The sequence below is a fragment of the Ictidomys tridecemlineatus genome, chromosome 5 (assembly GCF_052094955.1).
Source record: "Ictidomys tridecemlineatus isolate mIctTri1 chromosome 5, mIctTri1.hap1, whole genome shotgun sequence".
Lineage (NCBI taxonomy): Eukaryota > Metazoa > Chordata > Mammalia > Rodentia > Sciuridae > Ictidomys > Ictidomys tridecemlineatus.
In genome coordinates, this window is record NC_135481.1 from 27811508 (window position 1) to 27818798 (window position 7291).

The 7291-nt window shown below is 37.7% G+C and overlaps 1 pseudogene; it reads left to right on the forward strand.

Annotated features, from left to right (window-relative positions):
- The first annotated feature begins 266 nt into the window (after positions 1 to 266).
- LOC101964606 (interferon-stimulated 20 kDa exonuclease-like 2 pseudogene) lies at positions 267 to 1271 on the forward strand (annotated as a pseudogene).
- Positions 1272 to 7291: the final 6020 nt, after the last annotated feature.

The following is a 7291-nucleotide window of genomic DNA, read 5'->3' on the forward strand; positions in this document are numbered from 1 at the left end:
CCTTCCTGGCTCATACCAGTGCTCTTTCCATCATTTAATGGTAAAGTTTTATTTTCCCTCTGAGAAGCTGTTTTGATGTCTTCCCTCTCTTAAATCCCCAGAGATTGGTCTTATCTCATTTTCCCCCTAGGCCAATGCGTACAGTTACCACTTTCTTCCCCAGGATTTCTGATGACCTTTTCATGTTGGACAATGTGTTTCATCATCATCCTCTTCCTATCCATGAGCCTCTCTTCCCTACTATTCTCCCATCATCCACTGACCTCATGTCTACCATACTCCTGAATCTGGATTTTGGGGAATCTCCACCCAAAAAGGCCTTAGAAGGAAATATCAAGCATCAAAAATTTTTTGTTAAAAAGTGGTGGCTCTTGAAACAGAGGAACATTATCAATAAAAAGAAGCAGACCTCTAGCAAGGTGCCTAAGTTGCACTCAGAACATTCAAAAAAAAGGGGGAAATGTGAGAGTGGATGGCACTTGGAAGATCCCTTCCCTTTCAAAAAAGAAGACAGCGGCACCCCGGATGCACCAGGGTTGTCTCTAGACAAGAAAGCTGCAGCGTCTCGACTGACCCCTGCCCCCTCAAAGAAGGCTAATTCTGCTGCAGCTCAAGTAGATTTGCTGGGGGAGTTCTAGAGTGCCCTTTCAAAGATTAAGAGCCACTCAACTTGCTCCCAGAAGAACACTCCTTAGAACAATGCTACATAGAATTCAACCAGAGCTCACTCAGAGGACAAGTGTTCTGGAGTATCCCAGAATTTGCCAGGGAAGATGGTGGCAACTGACTCTGAAATGACAGGGACAGGACCCAAAGGGCATGTTAGTTCCTTGCCTCGATGTAGCACAATGGAGATGTGCTTTATGACAAGTACATCCTTCTCCCTGCCACATTGTGAACTACCAGACCAAACGGAGCAGTATCTGTTAGAAGTACATGGTGAATGCTACACTGTTCAGGATTACTTGGAGCCAGATCTTGAAGACACTCTTGGGAAAGATAATGGTGGGGCATGCCATCCACAAAGACTTCAAAGCCCTGTAGTACTTTCACACCAAATTCCTCACCTGGGACACTTCCCAAATGCCCGCCCCAACTAAAAGGCCAGCTACCTGGAGAATACCACCATGTCTCTGAAGCAGCTCACCAAGCAGCTGCTACACCAGGACATACAGATCAGGGAAAGCAGATATTTCGCTGTGGAAGATGCCCAGGCCACCATGGAGCTGTAAAAGTTGGTTGAAGTTGAGTGGGAGCAATATCTGGCCTAGAATACCCTGAAAAACAACCAGCTGTGGGGAGACAGAGGAAGTACCCAGGAGAAACAGGGCAGTTGACCAAAGGATGGCTCTACCAGCTTCACACCTGTAAAAACTAGACTTGTTGGGGAGATAGACTCTATGCCAGACCCAATATCCATTGAAATTTCACCTCAGTTCTTGAGTCCTGTATCTGGTTAAGTGTCACATGGAAGGGGATGCCTTCATGTCAGAATACAGGCCTAGATCCCTTATCTTAAATTGTGCTAGCCACGAATCCCAGGGTGCTTTGTGCCAGACAAATGTTTTTGATTTCCAGGGCAGGGCATACTGGGAAATGTAGTATCCCACACTGCCTTACCAGTAAGGTAGTCATACATCTCTTGTTTTTTGGAGACAAGTGTGTGGAGTTGTTACCCAGGTTGGCCTCAACCTCATTCACTTAAGCAATTCTCCTACTTGAGCTTCCTGAGTAACTGGGACTCAGCATTTTTTAATTCTCAAGTAAATAACAGCATCCTTTCACTTTCAAAAGTGTCTTGATTGGACACTGAATTGTATGGTCATGTTACTTATCCCATAGTCTGATTTTGGCTCAGAATCTGCATCTAGCCTGCCAGTATACAACCTGCCAACTTCAGAGGAGCCACTATTAGTGAAGTTTTATTCTTAAGATTATAAGACAGTGAGGTAAGAGTGTAGCTTAGAAATCAACTTTTCTGATTTAGAAAAGCAGTTTCCTGCCTAGAATAATAGAGGCTTTATTTAATTTAGGTTCTACTTGGGAGGTTTAAAATGAATTTACATGGTTTTATTTATTTATTTATTTTGATTGGGGAGGTGGTTTGTTTTTAATTTTTTACCTTGCTAAAACAAGCCTCTAAAACTTAAATGATTTCTTTGATTAATTTTTATAATGGAAAAAAAAGATCAGTTTACATCCTTCTACAACTTCTCCAGCTTGTACCTCCAAACATTTCCAAACCAATTTCAAAGGATTTTGAAATACATAGTCATGTTAGTCACAGCAAAAACCTCACTTCTTGATACTAGTTCCTTTGTTAATATCAGACTTTTTAAAAAATATTTTTAAGTTGTCAATGGATTTTTTATTTTATTTATACATGGTGCTGAGGATCAAACCCAGCGTCTCACACATGCCAGGCCAAGTGCTCTACCACTGAACCACAACTTCAGCCCTCTGTGTTAGACTTTTGTCACTGTGAACAAAATACCTTTCAAGGAAAACAGAGCAGAGAAAGTTTATTTTGGTGCATGGTTTCAGAGGCTAAGTTCATTATGAAGAAGAAGGGCCACAAGAAGATGAACCCTTCCAGGGCACACCCCTAGTGAATCACTCCCTTCAACCACACCCCACCTGTTTATGGTTACCACTCAGTTATCCATTCAATCTAGGATGAATGGATGAGTTTACAGTTCTCACAGTCCAACCTTTTCACCTCCAAACATCCCTGCATTAACATAAGAGCTTTTGAAGGACACCTTGTATCCAAATCACAACAATCCCCAATGCAGCAAGGTTCAGCGGTGAGCTTTTTTAGGCAATGATTGGATCATGAGGGCATGATGTTCAGAAGATGAAACCAACTGATAGAGTAGTCCACTGATGGTTGAATGAATAACTGCAGAATGGGTCCTAGTTAAAAATATATCACTGAGGGTGTTCCCTGGAAGGGTTTATCTTCTCCCCAGCCCCTTCTCTCTTTCTGTCCACTTCCTAGCTGCCATAACACAAGCAAATTTTCTTTGCCATGCCTTTCATCTTGACATTCTGCCTTACCTCAGGGCCAGATCAATGGAGTTTTTTACCATGGACTGAGACATTTGAATCCACAAACCAAAATAAATCTTTATGCATCTCAGTTGTTATTGTCAGATAAGATGGCCACAGTGATAAAAAGCGAAGTAATGTACAACTTCATTAGAGATCTTATTGACATTAAATAAATGGGAGAATATATTATGAACAAACATATACCAATAGATTTGAGAACTGAAAACTTATTGACAAAGAAAATCTATAAAAGCTTATCAAGAATAAAATAAATTTTGAACAATTTATAGTCTATAGAATGTGTAAATATCTTACCACCAAGAAATTGAAGAAGGTCCGCATAGCTTTGAGATCCAAGTAAACATCTAAGAAATAAATTGTGTCATCTTAAACATCTCTTCAAAAAATTTGTTTTAAAAGAGTGAATACTCTAAAAATACTTTTCTTTTTCTCAGCATAGTTTTGATATAAAATCCTGACACAGGCATAATAATAACAAAATGTGTATACACACATGCACACACACACATACACACATAAACTTTAAAAAAATCATAGAATAACTTAATAAGCTGGCCAAAACAAAACAAAACAAACAACAACAACAACAAAACTGTTTCTTAAGAAACAAAGAACTGAGGAGGTCCCCGTCCAACCCGCCACCAGCAGACACCCACAGGAGCCCAGCCTCTGCCATGGACTGCCCTTTCAACCATCAACTACTGTGGGATCTCAGACCCAGACCAGGTCTGCCCTCACTAACTGGCCTTGGACCCAGGTCCAGGATCCACACTGCAAGAAAGGAAGACACATAGAAAAAACAAGGGAGGAAAATGCTGCAAACAAACCAGGACACTATAATAACAGAACCCATGGACAGCGAACTTGATGAAATTTCAGAGAAGGAGTTCAGAAGGTTCATAATTAAAATTACCTGTGAAATAAAGAATGAACTAAATGAGCAAATACATTGCCAGGCAAAAATTGATCATTCCAACAAGGAGATAAGAGAGCAAATACAGGTAGCAAAAGATAACGTCAAGAAACACAGACTCTGAAAAAAAATAAAAAACAGAAAAAATTCCTTAAAATGAGGGATACAATAAACCAAATAAAAATCTCAATAGAAAGTATAACCAACAGAATAGATCACTTGGAAGAAAGAACATCAGATAATGAAGACAAAATATACAATCTGGAAAATAAAGTTGATCACACAGTGAAGATAGTAAGAAACCATGAACAGAACATCCAAGACTTATGGGACAGCATCAAAAGACCAAATCCAAGCGTTATGGAATAGAGGAAGGCACAGAATTTCAAACCAAAGGAATGTACAATCTCTTCAATGTGATAATAACAGAAAATTTCCCAAGCAAGAAGAATGAATTGGAAAACCAAATACAAGAGGCTTACAGGACACCAAATGTACAAAATTACAACAGATGTACACCAAGGCACATTATAATGAAAAGGAATAGCATACAGAATAAGGATAGAATGTTAAAAGCTGCAAGAGAGAGAAATCAGATCACATATAGGGGGAGACCAATTTGTGTATCAGCAGATTTTTCAACCCAGACCCTCAAAGCCAGGAGATCGTGGAACAACATATACCAAGCTCTGAAAGAAAAATGGATGACAATCAAAAATATTATATCCAGCAAAGTTAAGCTTTAGATTTGATGATGAAATAAAAACCTTCCATGATAAACAAAAGTTAAAAGAATTTACAACTAGAAAGTCTTCACTAGAGAACATCCTCAACAACATATGCCACAAAGAGAAAATGAAAAACAGCAAAGAGAATCAGTAAAGGAAGGTATTATGCTAAAGAAAAATCTAATCAGAGGAGAAACCAAGTCATATTAAATACCAAAAATAAACAAAAATGGTGGGAATACAAATCATGTCTCAATAATAACCCTGAATGTTAATGGCCAAAACTCACCAATCAAAAGAGACACAGACAAGCAGATTGGATATTTTTTTTTAAAAAAGGACCCAACAATATGCTGCCTCCAAGAGACTCATCTCATAGGAAAAGATATCCACAGACTGAAGGTGAAGGGTTGGGAAATACCACCACTCACATGGACTGCGGAAACAAGCAGGGATTTCCATCCTCATATCAAATAAAGTAGAATTCTAGCTAAATTCAATCAAACAGGATCAAGAAGGACACTACATACTTCTCAAGGGACATACACCAATAAGACTTAACAATTATAAATATATATGTCCCAAACAATGGGGCGTCTATGTTCATCAAACAAACTCTTCTCAAGTTCAAGAGTCAAATAGATCACAACACAATAATTTTGGGTGACTTTAACACACCTCTTTCATTACTAGATAGATCTTCCAAACAAAAGCTGAACAAAGAAACTATAGAATTCAATAATACAATCAATAACAGATTTAACTGATATATATAGAATATTTCTTCTTCAACAAGCAAATACACTTTCTTCTCAGTACATGGATCTGTCTCTGAAATAGACCATATATTATGCCACAAAGCAATTCTTAGCAAATATAAAAAAATACCAAAAACCCAAAAACCTAATCAATAAATAGGTAAATTAAGCAGACATTCCTGAAAAGAATAAATACAAATGGCCAAAATATGTGGGAAATGTTCCAGAGCATTTGTGGTCTGGGATATGCAAATCAAAACTACACTGAGATTTCATCTCACTCTGCTTATTATGGCAACTATCAAGAATATAAACAATAATAAATACTGGTGAGGATATGGAAAGTCCCACATTGTTGGTGGGACTGCAAATCAGGACAACCACTATGGAAGTCATTCTGGATCTAGGAATGGCCAGATGTGGTAGCACCCACCTGTAATCCTAAAGGCTTAGGAAACTCAGGCAGGAGGATCTCAAGTTCAAAGCCAGTCTCAGCAACTTAGTGAGACCCTAAGCAATTTAGTGAGAGCCTACATCAAAATAAAACAACAACAAAAAAAGAGGGCTGGAGATGTGACTCAATTGTTAAGTGCCCCTGGGTTCAATCTCTTGTACCAAAAAAAAAAAAAAATACTAGGAATATAACCACCATATGATATAGATATGCCATCCCTTGATATTTATCCAAAAGAACTGAAATCAGCAATCAGCATAATATACTGATACATGCATACCAACGTTTGTAGCAGCAAAATTCACAATAGTTAAGTTATGGAACCAGCCTAGATATCTGCCAACAGATGAATGGATAGAAAAAATGTGGGGTATATACACAATGGATTTCTGCTCAGTCATACAGAGGTAAATGGATGAAACTAGAGACCATCATGCTTAGTGAAAAGCAAGACTCAGAAAATCAAGGGTCAAATGTTTTCCTCTCACATGTGGAAGATAGAAAAAAGAATAAAAGAGAACTCACAAAAATAGAAGAGAAATCAGTAGAGAGAGCATCAAGGGAAAAAAGAGGATGGGAAGGAATGAAAAATAACTGAGGGATAAAATTGACCAAATTATCTATAATTCACCAGTGAAATGTGTGTATGTGTTTATTTATTTATTTAGATGAAAAGAGGGAAGACCAGAGAGTATAGAAAAGGGAAAGGGGGGAAGCAAAAGGGAAATACTAGGGAACAAATGGAACAATTTATGTCCTGCGCATATATGAATATGTTACAATGAACCCCACTGTTATCTATAACATATATAATGCACAAATAGATAAATTAAAAAAATAAGTGACACTACAGAGAAAATACTGTTAAATTGAAAAACTGGTAAATTGAACTATATAAAATAAGTACTTCTCTTCATCAAAAATAAAAATATCTTTAACAAATTGAAAAGGTGAGCAACAGAGCCAGGGAAGCAATTTGCAGGACATATAACTAGAAAATGGCTCATAGCCAGAATAGTTAAATGCTCCCAGGTAATAAGAAAAATACAGACAATCCAATATCCAAAAAGAGGAAAGCACTTGAATGAAAAACTGCAAAGGTGATCAATATACTTCACAGGTATTATCATTATACATCCCCAAAGGGATTAAAGATAAAGCCTATTCACCATGACCGTGATGTGAAAAATGATAAAACAGGGAATCTTTCCTATACAACTTTTGAGTACACACATTGATACAGCTGCTCTGAAGGACTGTGTATCAGTTAGTTTATCCTGGAATTGTACATAATTATATGTGGCAACCCAGTAATTTTACACATCAGTATGTTTTTAGCAAAAATGTTAAAATGCATGCATGT